The sequence below is a fragment of the Stegostoma tigrinum genome, chromosome 44, assembly GCF_030684315.1.
Source record: "Stegostoma tigrinum isolate sSteTig4 chromosome 44, sSteTig4.hap1, whole genome shotgun sequence".
In the NCBI taxonomy this organism is placed as follows: domain Eukaryota; kingdom Metazoa; phylum Chordata; class Chondrichthyes; order Orectolobiformes; family Stegostomatidae; genus Stegostoma; species Stegostoma tigrinum.
In genome coordinates this window covers 4,401,114-4,421,143 of record NC_081397.1, presented here as the reverse complement: position 1 = coordinate 4,421,143, position 20,030 = coordinate 4,401,114, and the positions used below count along the sequence as shown (strand labels likewise).

The following is a 20,030-nucleotide window of genomic DNA, read 5'->3' as shown; positions in this document are numbered from 1 at the left end:
CAGCTAATGCACCAGCTTACACTCTCCATGTAATGTGGTAGATAGATACCAGGGAGCTGTCAACCAGGGACCTCATTTAATTTGCACGAAACCTCTTGGGGGATAAAAAGAAGCATACAGTTAATGTACATTTGGAGAAACAAAGTTTGAAATGGAATTCAGTGAGGCTTGCCAGAGCGACGGCCTGCCTCAGAAACCTATTGGAATATTTCCCAGAGGTTAAATGCGTTTAGCAGTTCATGTAGTTGACACAACTTTCCACAATTTCTTTAGCAAGATACCAAATCGGACATCAGGGGAAAACAAATAAAATCCATGGTATACAGAATAATTGGGAAAGTTGGATTCAACATTTTTTTCTGAATGACTGGAGGAAGGTGGCTATAGCAGAGGCCAGCTTGTGGAACTGGCAGCAGCGGATGCCACGGTGGTCATCACTGGGTCACTTCAGCTTTGTGATATTCATAAATAATGCAGCTGTCTAGATGAATATTTTGGAGTGTGCTGTGGTGGGAATCTTTATTAAGTTCATGTATTACACAGACATTGGCCAAGTAATCCCAGTGTGGAGGAAGGTATTCGGTGACAGGAGGATATAAACGGTTTGCCAGATGCTGGTATCTCTACCAGATGAAATTTAACCCTGACATACATGTGATGATGCAATTTGGAATGAGGGAGAATGAAAGACATTACTGAATGAATGGCCGGACATTCGGAATCAGAGAGGAAGAAGGGAATCTGGGGGAGCTTGTACACAGATCCCTGAATGTGGCAAGGGAGGTGAACAGAGTAGTTAATGAGGCACATTGGATGGTTCCCTTTCTCAGGCATCCTTTAGTGCATACGCGTAACGAGGTCATGTTTCAGCTGTTTCAGTACTTTCTTTCGGACATTGTTGGAGGACTGTGAGCAGCAACAAGAAGATTTGACTGCAATGGAGGTTGACCACAGAATATTTACCAGGAATTTGCTTGGGATGGAGCTATGTAGAAAGGCTGGATGAGATTGCATTGATTCCCTTGGAGAGGAAGATGTTCAAACTGGCCCTTACAATGGCATAGAGATGAGAAGGGACATGGACAGGGGGTTTCCCTTACTCGGAGCTAAAATAACAGGGCGTACAATTTTCAAGTGAAAAGTAGAAGACTTGGAAAGTTTTTTCACGTAAGAACGTATTCGCACAGACACTGCTGAGGTTTGGAGCACACTGGCTGGGAGGTTAGTTCAGGAAGGCAACCTCGAAAACATTTAAATGTAGTGGACCAGCACTTGAAGTGTTATATTATCCAAGGCTGTGGTCTAGTCGGAGGAAGTGGGACTTGTGATAGTTGTCATGTTTCATTGGTCATATGGCCTCTTTGGTACTTCTGCTTTGTATAATTCTGCCAGTTCTCTCTCCTGAGTTACAATATCTCACCCACCTCTGTTATCGCATCCCGATCACCTCAATTATTAATTTCCATTTCACTGGGTCGGTCCATCTCAAATCATCATTTCACACTCAGTGAAGACACTGCCTCCTGGCACCATCAATCACTACGTCCCACTCACCCCAATCAATGCATCTTGATGCTGTCAATTACGGAATCCCATTTCCCTCCATCACTGCATTCCACACCTCTCCATCACTGCATCCCATTCCCCTCCAACACTTCATCTCACTTCTCTATGTCACTGCAGTCGACTCTCTTCAGTCACTTGGACTCTCTCCCCTCTGTCACAACCTCCCACATCCTCAGGCACGACATTCCATCTCAATGAATCTTTGCACTATATTTGCCTCACTTATTCATCTCGCAAGTTTTACCGTGCTTCAGACGTTTATGTGTTCTGCCAGAATCATTCTTGATCTCTGCTGTGAAGTTAGTTTCCCTTTTTTTTCAGAATCTTGCTGTTCTCCGGAACATAGTAATAGCTTCGTATCGTATCTTATTCTGTTTTTGGTTTGTTTATTTGCAAGATGAGGGGTGCATGTAACATTCTGAGAGCAACGCGATACATCTCAGAACCTCACTGTGAGTGATTGATAAATTATGATTTACCTGTACAATATCTAGCGTTATAGAAGGGTGTCGGCTTCAGCTCAGACACAACCAAAAACTGGAGCGGTTCTCAATGATGATGTTTTGGCAACTGTAGCATTTATTCTCATTCCAGTTAAAATAGACGGTCCTGGTTACCTCGCCTTCCCTCACAAAGAGATGATAACCTGCAATGAGCTTTTATTTATTTTAATCCAAAAAGGATAAAATTATTTTCGAAAGTGCTGAACAGAGGGTGAGATATGCTCTGTTAAAATGTGGTAATCCCATTTAACCAGCCCGTACTCCTCGTGCAACAGTGATCAAATTGCACAACTTTCTCTGGAACCATCCACCCACCAGAACTGAAATAATAATCACACAGTCTGATCCTGACCTGGTCCCAATTATTACCCGACTCTTAGAATCGGAGGGAGGTCGGAAATCTGTGCCCCCTTTCTTCTCCATCCGCTCTCGGCAACGTATGGCTATGTATCCTTTGTGTATCCTGTTGGCCGTTGTCCCAGTTCCGCACGTTTCAAAGATTTTACAGAGGATTTAGTGCATAGAAAGTGGCCATTGTGCCTAGAGTTGTATTTTTTTCTGTTGTTCACAGTCACATGAACTATTCATATTCTCACATCGACATTAATTTATAATCTTGTGCTCTCATGTGTTCATCGAGCTTTACCCAATTAAACATATGACAGAGATTCACCGAAATCCCCCTTTCTTCACTTTTGAGACCAACATTCACAGCATTTTGCCAGACAGATAGGTCTGTCCAAAATTCTCCATTGGATTCATGATTAAATCTCTCACATTGATTGTCTCCTTCATGGTTGGCTCAACCAAATAGAAATATATCACAGTGCTCCGAGCAGAGACTAACGTGGGAGGATGTAATTTTCACAGTAGGGTCCCGCGCTCCTCGTGTGGATGAACAGAGTGATATGGAGACCAAAACTCAGTGTTGTGCTTCTGGTGGGGACGATGAGTATGGAGACAAGAAATATGTACTCTATTCCAGTAGTCATGTGATAAATGTTTTAAATATGGTTAAACAGGAATATCAACAGGCTGTGCTTTATATTATATACAAATACTACAAATCCTTCCCTCAATATATTCGTGATCATTTTTGTTTTGCAACAGGCAATGGCTTCACAGTCAGTGCTGAATGGGATTAGTTTAAAGTTCCGGAGTTACAAATGGACCGTAACTCCCACCAGCTCTCTCAGAGTGTTTGCCTAGTCCCCAGCACCACCAGTACATTACAAGCACAATCACTCTACCATCTTCCCAACCTGCCACAATTATTGGCTGCATTCCAAGAAAGTTCACTCTTGACCTGTTCAACCTGAACAATTCCTGTTGAAGGATATTATTTTCCACAATCCACTCCTTTTAGCCATTCACTTGAACACAGATCGATGCTCCTCCAGGCCTCGTCCAGGACTGTGTGATTCACACACATGGGTCAGCGTGTTTGCTCCCTGGGACTGAATGTCATAAAACATGTTTAATATTATGTTCATAAGTACCGTGTATATTACATCGCGACATATACTCCCAGGAGCAACAAAACCACAACTGATGAAAATGAGAGCAGGAACGAGGGGCTTCAGTAACCTTGACAGATGAAAGTTCCGATTCTGCTCATTGAAGAAGTGGAGGTTGAGTGGAGATTTGAACCAAGTATTGAAAACCAGGAGGAGTTTAGACAGTGTAATCACGAGAAAACACTCTGATTGACAGAACTATTGAATACCAGAGAACAATGATTTGAGGTGATGCGAGAATAAAGACATTCCAAAATGCAGAAGAAAATATTTCCCGCTGCTGCTGAAGGGATCAGGAATGTTAAGCTTAGGAGCCCAGTGGATGCAGTGTCAATCCAGCTCCATGGGATGGAGTTAGCTTCATGTCTGTGCAGAGATTGCGGAAAATTGATCCTTGGGGAATGAATCATTCAGGGAGGCAGCAGAGACACGGTGTGCAGAATGGCCTCTTTCTCTCCTGTAACCATTCTGTTGGAATCTGTGCATCATATACGAATGACTGTGAACTCCAGAATTTATATATTTGTCTCATTAAGAAAGGTCATTATTTTGTCCTTTGTAAAAGAATCAAAGATTTTCGGTGAACAATTCGCAGCAATGAAGGAAATTTGACAGAATTGGGCCCATTCAGTATATTACTCACAAGGATTTTATTCGTTCAGATTATACCCTCTGTTTATTGCAAACCATAACATTTCGGTTTATCACCCCGCCAGAACAGTGACATTGTTTGATTAAAGTCACAAATGCACCATGGGAGGTGTTACTGCGGAATTAAAATAAATAAACAGAGTGAAGTTTGAATAAATCTAAAGGAACTTTCTGATGAAGCTGAAAACCTGCAGTAGAGTGCTCATGTCACTGTGTGATATTCTGGGACCAGGATCACAGAATTACCAGAAGAAAATGTCAATAGAAGAGGAAATATGATGGAAGATAAATTATGGAATAGCTGTTCTTGGATAATTGAGAACAATAATATGAGTGTGTGGTCCCTACACTTTCCCTCACTCGGGCATCTGCATGAATAATGAGATACAACTCTCTGTCCGAGCGGGATGCCTACAGACAGCATGATATTAACTGTTCTTCTCTATTCACACCTACAGAGTGAACACAATCTCTCTCACGTGGATCTTCCAGGTGTACAATTCCTTACGTTTTCCATCTCAAGTTCAAATGTCAGTACTTCGAAGCTGGCCATTTTTCTGATGTCACGCGATTTCCAGAACCCCAACTGATTTGAATCCTAGGTTTCTAACAAATAAACTATCCCGCTCAGCTTCTTCTAGTGTATCACTACCCATTACTCCTCGAGAAAAACTCTAATTGCTAAGATTTGGATCATGACAGGGGAAGTAGTTCGTCTGCCACGGAGCCCACACAAAACAGGTAACTCTTTTCTGAGATAATGGGAACTGCAGATGCTGGAGAATCCAAGATAACAAAGTGTGTAGCTGGATGAACACAGCGGGCCAAGCAGTATCTTAGGAACACAAACGCTGATGTTTCGGGCCTGGACCCTACATCAGAAAAGTTTTTATTATGTTTAAATGTTTAACTTAGTTCTTAGTTTTTATTATCAGATATTCAGCTTCCCGTCTGTCCTGGCCTGCTATCCATTATCTCCTTTGTTACTCACCCCTTTCATATGTTATGGAACGGACCAAACCTCTCAAAAAACAGCAAGGAGATAGCCTGGTCACTAACTTTTATTTTCAGGCAAGTAAATGGTGTGGCACTCCAGAATTGATTTGAATGGTCAAACTACTGAGCTTTAAGAAAAACACACTTTATCATGACTCAATAATTAAAATGCGAACAAAAAATTGACATAACTTTAACTCCGCTGAAATACTTAAATAATGTATGAACTAGTGCTCATCAACTGATCCAATAAAGCAACATCCCATGAAAGCAGCCTGGCAAAGACTAATCCAGCAATTCAACAGATTCCAGTCCAGGAGAAGGATCAATAACAGGATGAAACTAGCAGCTCACACATACACACACACAGAGCGAGAGTTGTATCTGGCAGTTTCAATTCCAACTGCCCAATTTCAACAATTAAAAGCAAAACTAAAACCTTGGATGTGTGTGAGCCTGACTCTGCCCATTCCTGCTTCTTTTGTTTACTTTAAATAAAATTTACTTATTCTGCTTTCAATGGAGCAGGTACCTCAGCACCTGCTTCACACCCACCTCGTGAAGAGAAAGTAAACAGAATAAATCCCTCTTAAAGGAACACATTGTCGCACATTTGTCTCTTTCTCTTTCTTTAGTCTCTATCTCTGCCACCTGCTCACCGCTCCCTTTCCCCACCACATCACCACCCCCAACCCAATCCCAGTCTTCAGGATAAATACCACTTCTTCCCCGATGCCATCAGTTCTGACAAAGAGTCACCAGATTCGAAGCAATAACTCTGCTTTCTCCCTACAGATGCTGTCAGACCTGCTCAGTTTTGAGGGTTTACTGTATTAATTTCAAAGACAATTCGTGATGGATAATGACAGTTGATTTATCCAACAAAAACACAAAATTGCAAACCCTGAACTTTCTCCACTGCTACCTTGGGGGCACCGCCTCACTCCCGTCCAGACACAGTACCATCTCTGAGCGCAGACAGAATCCAAAGTGTAGAACCAAGCTTATGCTTCTGCCTCCCGGAACACAATTGACAAATAATCACCCCCTGAATGAGACACTGGCCTGCACGGAGTTCAGGCTTTATTACATTGTCACTGAGCTGCTGTTTCTTGACCCACAGGCATTTGCTCTGTCTGTGGTTGGCACAGATCACACAAGCGTGCACCAACATCCCCACAGTACAGCTGGAAACTATCATTTAACATCTACCCAAATGATATTGCAGTTTAAGAATTAGAATTTAAATTGTGCTTTTTCCACATTTTCATTTATGTTATGTTGTCAAACCAGGTATTCAGAAATATAATGTCATGAATTCAGCAGCCTGCTTCAGAAAGAGAGGGAGACAGTGAGAGAGAGAGAGACAGAGACTGACAGAGTGAGTGAGAGAGATAGACAGATAGAGCAAAAATAAATAGAAAGACATACAGAGCGAGAAAGACACACAGAGAGACAAGTGAGAGAAGGATTGGGGAGTGAAAAGATGAAAGAACCAGTGTGAGAGACAGTAGGAACTGCGAATGCTGGGGAATCCGAGATAACAAGGTGTAGAGGTGGATGAACACAGCAGGCCAATCACCACCTTAGGAGCAGGAAAGCTGATGTTTTGGGCCGAGACCCATTTCCAGCTCCACACCTTGTTATCAAATAATGTGTGTGTGTGTGTGTGTGTGTGTGTGTGTGTGTGTGTTTGTGAGTGTGTGAGTGTGTGTGTGTGTGTGTGTGTGTGTGTGTGTTTGAGAGAGAGAGGGAGAGAGAGAGTGAGACAGACAGAGACAGACAGGTAGAAATAGAGCATGAGAGACAGATAGGGAGAGTGATAGTCAAAGAGGAACAGAGAGTGGTGAGAGATACAGAGAGAGGCACAGAGTGAGGGAAAGAGAGGGAGACAGAGACTGAGACAGAGAGAATGATATGGATGTGTGAGAGAGATTGAGAATATGTATCTGACGGAGAGGGAGTCAGTGAGTGAGAAACAGGTGGTGGGAGAGAGACACTGTGAGGAAAAGAGACAGTGAGAGAAAGAGACAGAGTTTGAGACATCGTGTGACAGAAAGAAAGAGAGAGAGACAGTGAGACAGACAGTGAGAGAAAGAATGAGACACAGAGAGACAGTGAGAGATCAAAAATGGGAGTGACAGTGAGAGGAGAGCAATAGTGTGAGAGACACAAAGTGAGACAGCAAGTCAGACATAGACACAGAGGGACTCCCAAAGAGGGCAACACAAGGAGAGAGAGAGAGATAGACAGACATGACAGGGAGGGGGGAAGAGCAAGAGGAACGGTGACAGAGAGAAAGGGAGTTTGACACACACAATGAGAGACACAGAACGAGCGAGAAGGACTGTGAGCGAGAGAGAGAGAGAGGGGAAGAGTGAGAAGTAGGACAGAGAGTGAAATAGACAGAAAATTTGTGAGTGAGGGAGTGAGAAATTGAAAGGGTCAGAGAGAGAGGGAGGCACTGGGACAGAAAGACAGAGAGATACAGAGTGCAAGAGAGACGGAGGGAGAGTGGGAGAGAGTGTGATAGGCAGAGGAAGGGACAGAGGCAGAGATCAAACCAAATGGAGAAAAACAGCCAGACAGAGGCACAAAAAAGATTCACCTGAAACATCTTTTCTCTGAGATAATTTTGGCTCTGCTTGAGTCCTCAATTTATGTCACTATCCATGCTGGGCCACTCCTACTTTTGATTTGGCCAGACATTTACACTTCTCAGAACAATCTTCTTGGCCACATGAAATGCAGCATGTCCATCCGTCTCTGAGGCCAACAGGCAGAGAATGCAATAATTCAATTGTATTTGCATGTTCCTTTGCTTCGTGCCCATTTGATGACTGAGCTCTGGTGGCTGGTTCTAGATTGTCCTCAAGGTGAGGCATTTGATCAGTATCCAACATTTCAAAAAGTGTGTTTAATTACATAAACTCAAGTTTTTTTTAATGAGACAAATAGTTTCATGTGCAATGCTACTGCCATCTGACAAAATACTGCTTAGTTGAACTCTCCACTGGAAGCGTATCCTTTCCTCATGAGATCAGCAATACCATGCACTTTACTGAAAGGCACAAGCCATTTGAAATCTGGCAAGTGGACAACCTGTCAGTGAAGCATTGCCTCACCACTGCTCCTGGGAATGTGACAGTCTGTGTGCTCTGTGGTTTGTATATCTTGCTTTTAAAAAGAAAATTTTAACTATTTCATCATTGTTAACAAATTTAATTTTGGTCATGGGCAGAAGCCAAAGAAGTTCAAATCATGGAATACAGGGCAAGATAAGGATTGTCGTCAATCAAAGCAAAAGATGTGTGAAGTTGAATTTGGGGGTCGGGGTCGGGGGGGGGTGGGGGGACACTTTGTGGTGCAGTGGTAATGAACAGGTGATTTGAAAAATAGGTTACATTAAAACAATATGTACAAAGCTGACGCTAAATCCCAGGCCTGGTGATTCGGAACTTTTTTGAGTTCAATAAAGCGAGACTAACAGAATAATGCATTGAAGGAGGAAACGGCATTAAATTAAACTAGCGAGAGACATAAACGTGTCTTTTTAAAAGCTTTCCCCTGTATTCCATGGTTACATCTTGTGGGTCTGCTGCACATGCTTAGGACCTAAATTTATCACAAATGATGAAACAACTAAAGTCTTCAATTTAAATGCAAACTGTGCAGATACAGAGCACACAGACTGTCCCATTACCAGGAGCAGTGGTGAGGCAACATTTCACTGTCGGATTGTTCACTTGCCAGATTTCAGGTGGCTCTGAGTCAAGTGCACATTGCTGGTGATCTTATGAGGGAAGGATGTTGCAGCGAGTGGAGTGATCAACATAAGGGTGTTCCTTCAGATAACTTGTCTCTCGCAGTAGCGTCGCATGTGAAATCATTTATCTTGTGAAAAAAACAGCCAGGTTTTTTGAACAGCTGTTGAATTGTTGGATGCTGAGGTAATGTCTCACCTTGAGGAGAGTCTGGAACCAACCACCAGTGTATTGTCTTCAAATTATCCCAAAGCAAAGGAACATGCAAATGCAATCTTTGTTTTTTGTTTTGCACTTTGCATTCTATCCCTGCTGACATTAGAAACGGATGGATGTGCTGTGGTGAAGATCGTCGGCCAAGAGATTGTTTTGCAAGATGTACTAAATTGGAGGAATGCAAATTTTGACAGTGTTAGGCAAGAACTTTCAAAAGTGTGTTTAAATATTCACAGGTAAAGGGACACCTGGAAAATGGGAAGGCTTCAAAAGTGAGATGGTGAGAATCCAGAAACAGTGTTTTCCTGTTCCCGAGAAGGACAAAGCTGAAGGGAATGTTGGATGACGGCAGAAATTGAGGCTTTTTCTGAAACAAAGAGGGTTGCAGAGATCAAGAATAGACAGCAGGGATCAAGTGAATCCCGAGGAGAGGAGAGAGTCAGTGTATGTAATTGTATGTCAGGAGGGAAGCAGGAAGGTGTAAAGGGGAAACAGAATAGCTTCGGCAAATGAGAGTAAGGAGAATCCAAAGGAATTCCACAAATACATAAGGATAAAAAAGTAACTGGGGAGACAATACGGCTTGTTAAAGATCAACTTATGTGTGGAATAGGTGGAGACGCAGAGAGATACTAAATGAATAGTTTGCATCAGTTTTTATTGTGGAGAAGGATATGGAAGTAATATGGTAATATGGGGAAGTAAATAGTGATGTCTTTTTAAAAATGTCCACATTACAGAGGAGGAGATGTTGCATTCCTTAAATTACATCAGGGTGGATAAATCCCCGGGACCTGATCAGGTGTCCCCTGGAAATCTGTGGGAAGCTCGGGAAGTGATTGTTGCGCCTCTTACTGAGGTATTTGTATCATCGATGCCACAGAGTTTGGCTAAAGTGGTCTCACTGTTTAAGAAACACGGTAAAGGAAAGCCAGGGAACTATAGAAGAGTGAGCCTGACATCAGTGGTGGGCACGCCATTGGAGGAAATCCTGAGGGACAGGATTTGGATGTATTTCGAAAGGCCAGGACTGATTAGGATTGGTCAGTATGGCTTTGTGCGTGGGAAATCAACCCTCACTAACTTGATTGAGTATTTTGAAGAAGTAACAAAGAGGATTGATGAAGGCAGAGCGGTTTGTGTGATCTATATGGAGTTCAGTAAGGCATTCAACAAGGTCCTGCAGGGTAGACTGGTTAGTGAGGTTAGATGACGTGGAATACTGAGGGAACTAGCCATTTCAATACAGAACTGGCTTGAAGGTAGAAGACAGAGAGAGGTGGTGAAAGGTTTCGTTTCAGATTAGAGACCTGTGACCAGTGGTGTCCCACAGGGATCAGTGCTGGGTCCACTCCCTTTCCTTGTTTGGATGTGAGAGTATGACATGAAAATGAGTGATGCATTGGACATAGAAACATAGAAAATTGGAGCAGGAGGAGACCATTCAGCACTTCAAGCTGTGGGATGTTTTATTTGTTGAAGAAACAAAAGGAAGCTGCAGAGGATTGCAGACAGGAGAGGCGGGGAGAAAGACCTCCCAGATTCACAGTGAATTGAATTAAAGTGGCGAATGACGTGATTCTCAAATTGTATCATCCTGCCCCCGCACGTCGCACATTACTCTGACATAATAACAAGTCTTTCAGGAGAGTTTCATATTAAGGGTTTAATTTCCACCTTTGGGGGAGCCCTGTCTGTCAGGGGCTTGCTGGGGGTCTACCTGTTTGTGTCAAATTCCAAGGCCCCAGTTACTTTAACCCCAGGCTTCAAACCTGTTTTAAAGCTACAAGGCCACAATCCAACAGGAGCCTGTTAACTAGTGGCCCATAAAAAAAAGGGGGCTCACAAAATAAATCAAACCTCAGGGTAATAACCAGATACAGCTCACAAGGACACTGCCGAGTGTTGCCTGTTGTACAGGCCTCAGGCCTCAGAGCTATGCCCCCCCACCGCCGGCCCCCCATCTTGGAGGATGCTCTTGTACAAAGATCACCCTGTCCCAAAGTCTCTCTCTCTCTCTCTCTTTGGATCATCTGAGTGAACAAAAATTCCCTGGGAGGAACAAGACAGGAATAGTTAAAGGAGACATTATAAACAGCAGATGCTGGAGACAGAATCAATACAGGGTGGGGCCGGAGGAACACAGCGGGTCCGGCAGCATCAGAGAAGCAGGAAAGTTGACATTTCAGGTCGACAGCCCCCCACCAGGACTGGGGAGGGTGAAAGGAGCTGGGAAATAAATAGAGGGAGAAGGGGTTGGGCTGGGGAAGGGAGATGGGATGGTGATAGGTGAATGCAGGCAGGGGGCAGTGGGGATTGTGTCAGTGCAATGGGAGGGCCAGAGAGGTGAGAATGAAAATCGACGGGTTGTGTCAGGACTCGGGGTTGGGGATGAGAGGGAATGTTGGACAGAGGACGAGGCCGGTGGTGGGGAGATTGTAAAACTGGTGAATTCTACGTTGAGGCCATTGGGCTGTCGGCCCCCGAGGCGGAATTTGAGGTGTTGTTCCTCCAGTTTGTGTGCGGTGTCACTGTGGTACTGGAGGAGGCCTGAGATGGACATGTCACCAGGAGAGTGGGACGGGGAGTTAAAATGGTTGGCAACCGGAAGGTGTTGTTGACGATAGCGTACAGAGCGCAGATGCTCTATGAATTAGTCACAGAGTCTGCGCTTGGTCTCGCTGGTGCCGAGGAGGCCACAATGGGAGCAACAGATACAGCAGATCAGTTTGAAGGATCTACGGGTGAACCCCTGTCAAATAAAAGAAAGTTTGCCTGGGGGCTTGGACAGAGGTTGAAGGGGAGGCGTAGGGGTAGGTGAACCACCTCCCACGGTTACAGGGCAAGGTACTGGGTGTGGTGGGGCTGGTGGAGAGTGTGGAGTGAATGAGGGAATCGCGGAGTGAGTGGTCCCTGTGAAAGGAACGTGTGGGTGGGGAGGGAAATATCTCTTTGGTGGTGGGGTCAGATTGCAGATGGTCAAAGTGACGGAGGATGATGCGCTGGTTGTGGAGGTTGGTGGGATGATATGTGAGGACCAGGGGGATTCTGTCCTCATGTTTGTTGTGGGGACGGCGTTTGAGGGCAGAAGTGTGGAAATGCAAGAGTTGCTGTCGAGGGCATTGTGGATCTCAGGGAGAGATGGCACAGCAAGATCCCACTGATTCCAGTCTCAGCAGAACATTGACAATCTCTCAGCAGCATATCAGTTACAGATTGAGTTTATCTGCTGGGCTCCTTTCAAAAACTTCAAAAGCGACTAATTTGCTGCTTTGAACACTCACTGCCTGCCACAATGGTATTGCAGACATTGCAGTACAGCAAGATCTCTGTCAAACAATACAGCAACAGCCAGCCTGATCATCTGATTCCTTTATCCTCTGTGACACTGCTTAAATGTTCACTGTTTGCTGTCACTCCAGAAAATACATCATCTCAAAAGCCTCTCTCTGCCTCTCCCTCCCACTCTCTGTCTTTCTCTCTGTCTCTCTCTGTCTCTCTCAATTTCTCTCTGTCCCAATGTCTCCCACTCTCTCTGTTCCCAGAAACACTAGCATGCGCGCGCGCACACACACACACACACACACACACACACACACACACACACACACACACACACACAAAATCTTGACCAGACAGCGAGAGCTGGTGACTCTCTCTATAGACAGAGGGAAAAAAAAGTATTTAAGAAAGAATCTGAAGCATTCTTCTCCAGATTTACTCTCAGTGAGTGGTTTATTGTCTCCACCGCTGGAACCTCTTAGTCCCCCCATCCCACCGCTGAGAGCTCTCTGACACATTGAGATGGTAATGTCAGGACAGGAACCGCGTTGAATCATCCTGAACATTGACATGTTAACTCGAGGGCAGCAGAGATTGACTGTTCCCTGTTTCAATTTAATTTTTAAAAGAAAGCTTTGTTAATTATATCAGTGCAACTTGAAATTATTCAACATTGATCCCACACGAGCCTCTCAGATTTTCTGACACGAAAACTCCCAACATACACAGCAGTGGCCAGACCATGGGGATATTTGCTGAGGCTCTCTCCCTGGGGATTTTTAAGCTGTCAATGTGATTCCTAGATATGAATCTTTCTCTCCCTCTCTCCCTCCGTTCCTGTTTCTGTCTTTGTCCATCTCTCTTTCTGTCCTGCACACGTTACAGCTACTTCCAGCTGGACTTTCAAACTTCCCTGGGTAAAGTCACAGGTAATCTGATTGCTGTGTCCTCTGTGCTGCTGCGCAAGTGTTCATAATCTGCTCAAGCTCCAGAAACTAACATTCCTGCTGTTTCACTGTCCAAAATACCTCTCCCTGTCTCTCCTCCTGCCTCTCTTTTGCCAGTGTATCTCTTTCTTTCGCTGTTGTGATTGTATGATCCTGCCCCAAACAAATCACATATGACTCCTCATTATGCCAAGTGTTTAAGGAGAATTTCACATTCAGGGTTTTCATGTCCTCTTTGGGGAGTCCTGTCTGTTAGACGCTTACTGTGGGAGAGGGGGCTAATATAGAACATAGAACATAGAACATAGAACAGTACAGCACAGAACAGGCCCTTCAGCCCACGATGTTGTGCCGACCATTGATCCTCATGTACGCACCCTCAAATTTCTGTGACCATGTGCATGTCCAGCAGTCTCTTAAATGACCCCAATGACCTTGCTCCCACAACCGCTGCTGGCCGCACATTCCATGCTCTCACAACTCTCTGCGTAAAGAACCCGCCTCTGACCTCCCCTCTATACTTTCCTCCAACCAGCTTAAAACTATGACCTCTCGTGCTAGCTAAAATATGTTTGTATGAAACCCCAAGGCCACGGTAACTTCAACCCTAGGATTGAAAATTTTTTGAAAATGGCGGAGCCACAATCCGACGGGATTCAATGAACCAGAGGCTCCTAAAAAACCAGGGTCCCCCAGAGGAAATCAAACCTCAGGGTAATAAACACTCACAAATCACGTGGACCCTGTGGGGTGCGGACTGTTGAACAGGCCTCAGGCCAATGTCCGCCCCTCCCCTCTGGGGGAAATTTCTGTCCAAGGGAAGGATTTCTCGTCCTGTCGCAGTTTTGAAATAAAAATTCCTGTGCAAGATGGGTGGATAGAGTGAGACCGAGATAAGTATTGGAATTGAAATGGGGGGGACATTTTTAAACAAATTACACAGCAAGATGTCATTCTGTCACACAAAATATCTGCCAGCAAACCCAACAATGATCAAATTGGGGAATAAAGTTTGGGGATTGAATCCTGCAAACATCGGGCAGCTGTAAAACTACGAGCTAAACGAAACAGTTGTTGCCACGATCGCATTGCTGCAGGCCATCGGAGAACAGCAAAACCCCTGACAGGCAGCAAAGTACCAGCAGGAAGGTGGGCTCAGTTTTGCTGATGGGTGCTGCTTAAATGTTAAATGCTTGTTGCACCCACAGGCACTGACATGACTGATACTTCATCACCTCAAATGCCCCTTTCTCTTTCTACTGCCCGTCTCACTTTTTCACCCCCTCTCTGTCTCACTCCCAATGTCAATTTTAATTTTACACATTCTTATTTGGACAGTATAGAAAATCTATATGAGACAGTTTGGCATTCAGGGTTTTAATTCCCTCTTTGGGAAGTCCCGGCTTTCAGGTACTCACTGGGGATGGAGGGACTTCACAAGTTTGTGTCAACTCCCAAGGCCTCAGTTACTTTAACCCAAGGCTTCAAACCTGTTTTAAAATGACAGGCCCACAATCTGACAGAACCTCGTGATCCAGAGGCCCCTTTTAAAAAGCCAGAGTCCAACAGAGGAAATCAAACTTTGGGGGAATAATGAGGCAGAACTCGTGGGCCCCAGGGAGAACAGCCTGTCAAATGGGCCACAGGACTCTGGCCATTCTTGGAGGATGCTCTTGTTCAAAGATGACCTTTGCCCGAAACTCCCTCACTCTCTTTGGATCTTCTGAGTGAGTAACAAATTCCTGGGAGAAAAGAAACAGAATTGGAAAATCTTTCGAGAAATGGCACAAGATCCGAGAGGTTTCCTCTCTCAGTAACATTGAAATATTAAACGTGTCAGCAGGAAGTTGATATTTCAGGCCAGATCCTTTTGAAAACTTCACAAAACAGATGAGTTTGTTGATTAGAAGTCTCACTGCTTGCAAAGATGGCATGTTGGCAATTGATGCGCAGCCCGATCCCGCATGGAAAAGCACAATAATCTGATTCCTTTCTCTCGTGCAATTCTGGACAAGTGTTAATTATTAGCTCGAATTTCAGAAACTAACATTGGTGCTGTTTTTCAATCTCAAATACCTCTCCCTCTCTCTCCTCCTACGAAAGGGGTATTCACTCTGTGGAAGGAGTATTCAGCAAACTAATGGAGCGGCAGTTTCTCAGGCTTTGGATCCAAGAACAAAGAAAACATGAGAACAAAGAACAATACAGCACAGGAAAAGGCCCTTCAGCCCTCCAGGCCAGTGCCACCTCATTTTGCCATCCCATCCAAACACTGTCTTCACATACAGGATCCATGTCCCTCAATCCTTTCGCTGTTCATGTATTTGTCCAGGTACTTCTGGAATCCTGTGATTGTGCCTGCTTCCACCATCTCCTCTGGTAGTGAGCTCCAGGCACTCAACACCCTTTGTGTGAAAAAACTTGCTGTGCACATCTCTTTCAAACTTCACCTCACCCCACAAATTGAAACTGTATCCCCGACGAATTGACACCTCCACCTTGGAAAACGCCTCTTACCTTCCAATGTTAGCAATGCCATTCAAAATCTTGTAAAATTCTATGAAGTCGCCCCTCAACCTCATGCGTTCCAGTGAAGAGAAACCCAGTCTATCTATTCTTTCTTCACAGCTAAAAATCCCCATGCCAGGGAACATCCTGGTGAACATATTCTGCACACTCTCCAAAGCATCCACATCCTTCTGGTAGTGTGGTGACCAGAACTGTCCACACTATTTCAAGTGTGGCCCAATGGAAGTTCTATAAGGCTGCAGCATACCTTCCTGTGCTGACACTCAATGCCCCTTTCCACGAAGGTAAACATGCTATCAGCCCTTTTTCCACCTTATTTACCTGCGCTGCCACCGTCAGTGATCTGTGGACCGGCACAACCAGATCTGTGTGCATATCAGCAACCCTAAGTGTTCTGCAATTCACTGTAGAATTTCCACCTGTAAGTGATCTTCCAAAATGCACCACCTCACATTTGTCCAGATTAACTTCCATCTGGAGTTTTTCTATCTTTTCATGCCTCCAACTGATCTATATCCTGTTGTATCCTCTGACAATCCTCCTCACTTTCCGCAACTCCACCAATTGTCGAATTTTCAGGAAATTTACTAATTAGACCAGCCACGTTTTGCTCCAAAGCATTTATATCCCAGCGCTGATCCCTGTGGAACACCACTATTCACAACCCTCTATTTTAAAAAGCATCCTTCCACTGCTACCTCCTGTCGCCTGTGACTGAGCCGCTACTCTGTCCATATTGCCAGGTCACTGTGTGAATTCACTTTTTGTCCCAGTCAGCCATGAGGGATAATATCATCGGCTTTACTGAAGTCCACGTGGACAACATCAATTGTTTTTCCCTAATCAAGCACCTTTGTCACCTCCTCAAAAAATTCAGTCAAGTTAGTGAGGTGAGACCTCCTTTGCACAAAGTCATGCTGTTTATCACCAATTCATCCATCTGCTGTGAAAAATGTACAGGCCTTGTCTCTGAGAATCTTTTTCACTAATTTCCCAATCACTGATGTAACGTTCACGGGCCTGCAATTTCCCGGATTATCCCTGCTACTCGACTACAATGGGAAACATTGGCTAATCTCCAAACCTTTGGGCCCTCACATGAGGCCAAAGATGATACAAAGATGCCTGTCAATGCTCCAGTAATTTATTCTCTATATCCGTCAATATTCTTGCATGGATTCCATCAGGACCCAGGGACTCATACTTTTTAATACACACAAAACATCTTCCTTTGTAGCAATAACTTGGCTTAGAAATTTGACCCTCTACTCCTCGAGATCATCCTTCAACAATTTGGTCTCTTTTTTGAATACCAACACAAAGTACATGTTTAGGGTTTCACCGAACCGTTCTGGTTACACACATAGGGTCACTCCTTTGTCCTTGCATTGGCCAACCAGTCCAAATTCAATTGGTAAACACGGCTGCAACTGTCTATTGGTAATGTAGAAAGTGAATGTTCAACATCGGACCATAGGAACAGGATGAGGCCATTCAGCATCTCGAGCCTGCTCTTGCTTATTCGAGCTCATGGTAAATCATCTCCCTCAACGCCATATTCCCAAGCTATCCCTGTATCACTGATTTGATTACTGAAAGGAAATCTTATCAGTCTCCATCTTAGAGTTAATCAATGATCAAGTTTCCATCACTGTCTCGGGTAGGGAATTCACTGGGGTCACCGTTGGAGTGAAGAGGTTCCTGTTCTTCCTGATATGAATTGTTTGTCTTTAATTCTGAGGCTGTGCTCCCGAACATGAAGCCCAACAGCCAGGCAAAACACACTTTCTACATCAATTGTGTCTCTCCCTTGAAGAATGTTGTAACTTTCTGAGAATGTTGCACATTCTGAAATCTTCTTGTTGAGTGCAGATTAAAATCAGCTGATTATTGAAACATTTCTTGATCATTATCCAATTTCAAGTAGTTTCTGATCACAGATTGAATTGCAGGAGGTAAATTAACTGAAGCTCTGAATAAAATCTTCAAAAATTTACTCAACAGTAAATACGAAATCATGAAAAGTTACTGAGAAATTGTTATGAGAGTACAGCTGACATTGAGAATCACTTTCTCTCTGTTCCAGGTTGAAGGTGTTCAATAGAAACACAAAGACACACTCTGGATACGAGCAGAAAAAACTGTAAGTGAAAACTATCCTAATAAAAGTAACGATTTTCCAGCTGGGTGATCAATGCACTGAGTTAATGTCATCTCGAATGTACGAGGCCAGGCAGTTATACAACATGAACTGCTGGTAAGAGGCTGAGACCATGAAGAGTGGGGAGAGAAACATGTGCAGGGAGAAATGGAAAATATACAATCTGCTCAATTGTTTTTGGCAGAGGAATTCTATATCTGGGAGTACGGTAGCAGTGATTGGTGTCCCAGGGAACGGAAAAACAACAATGGTCCAAAGATTGTTTATGACTGGGAAACTGGAAAAATATACCCCCAGTTTGTTTTCAGTTTTAAATTCTGGGATTTGAGCGCTATGAACTATAAAATAAACCTGAGGATTCTGATCGTGGGACACAATCCTCATTTTGGGAATATTCTGGGAGGGCGCTGGAAGAATCCAGAGAGGTTGCTGTTTATATTTGACAGTATGATGAGTTTAAGGACCCTGCAGACTTTGCTGAGTCGGAGAAATACAGAACCTGAGTTTGTGTGCACAGATCCCGAATGCTGGGGTGAAGTGTATGATATTGTTTATGGTTTAATCCAGCACAAGCTGTTCCCAGGATGTTCAGTGCTGGTGACTACCCGCTCCACTGCATTACATTTATTGGAAAAGGCTGAGATCCTGGGTTTTCTAGGTGACACATGGAAGGAATATTCCAGCATGTCTTTGGAAGATCAGATGGTGGCAGCAGCTGTTCACAAACACGTGGGAGAGAACGAGACCCTCCACACCACGAGCGATATTCCTTCGTCCTGCTGGGCCCTTGGTCTGTCACTGCACACCCTTCTTCACACAATGTGACAGGGAAGTCCCATGGCCATCACCCAACTCTATTCCCATTATATTTAAACATTCTGAGACACCATGGCCAAGAGATTGAAGACCCCCACAAAATGTCACTGAAACTTGGTGAAATGGCCTTCACAGCAGTCTTTGAGAAGAAGATTGTGTCTAGTGATGGAGAGCAAGTACGGTCTGTAACTTTCCCAGTTCCTGCCTGGATTTAAGATGAACCTTTTCGAGAGGGATGGTTCTTTCCACAGTGTGGTTTACACCTTCCCACATCTCACCATCCAAGAGTTTGTAGCTTCTCTTGATGTATTCCTGTCTCCATATCCTGTGGATACCCAGAGTCTCAGTGAGGAATACAGTTGATTTGTGATATTTCTGCGTTTTATTTTGGTCTCTTCTCCTCACAGGCAGCCTGGAGAGTTTTCTGGTTGCTACAACCTGTTGAGAGGTTCACTGCGTGAAGGAGAAGATTTGAAAGTCAGATTGGAAACACAGCAAGTCAAAACTGATAAAAGGAACTTTCTGATTATGTAGCAATTTTTGTTTGAGATTCAGAAAAACAAACTGGCTCACTTTGTACTTGGTTCTTCAGAAATCCTAACGTTTTGTGGATTGGACCTAAAACCAGATGAGTGTGCAGGTCCTGTCTCATCTCATATACTATGTGACAAAATAAGGGAACATGATTTGGAATCCTACAACATTGAGTGTGAAAGTTTTCAGCAACTGTTACCTACAGTTCACAAATCTCTGGTGTTGAGGTAATTCGTTACTTTCTCTAACTGGTAAACAAATTGTAGAACTGGCACAGAAGGAAACAAATGATTCACAAATTTTATTTCTCTCTGAACCAATGCTGTAAGATTTAAGAATTTGTAACAGGACAGAATATTGATTCAAAAGTTCCTGAGAAATGGAGTTTACAGCTACGACAGTAAAACACAAGCGGTGGGAAATAAGCCTTTGAACTGAACAGCCTGCAGGAGGAACATGTTCCACAAACATGACGAGTCTTGTCAGTGTCTGCACAGAGATTAACTCTGATTGCCAGAATGAGACCGGGTGGAGGGACATTTAAGGCT

General features: G+C 44.0%; 1 pseudogene; it reads left to right on the top strand.

Annotated features, from left to right (window-relative positions):
- The first annotated feature begins 4,932 nt into the window (after positions 1-4,932).
- On the top strand, positions 4,933-19,311 carry LOC132206898 (NACHT, LRR and PYD domains-containing protein 3-like; annotated as a pseudogene).
- The last annotated feature ends 719 nt before the right edge of the window (positions 19,312-20,030 follow it).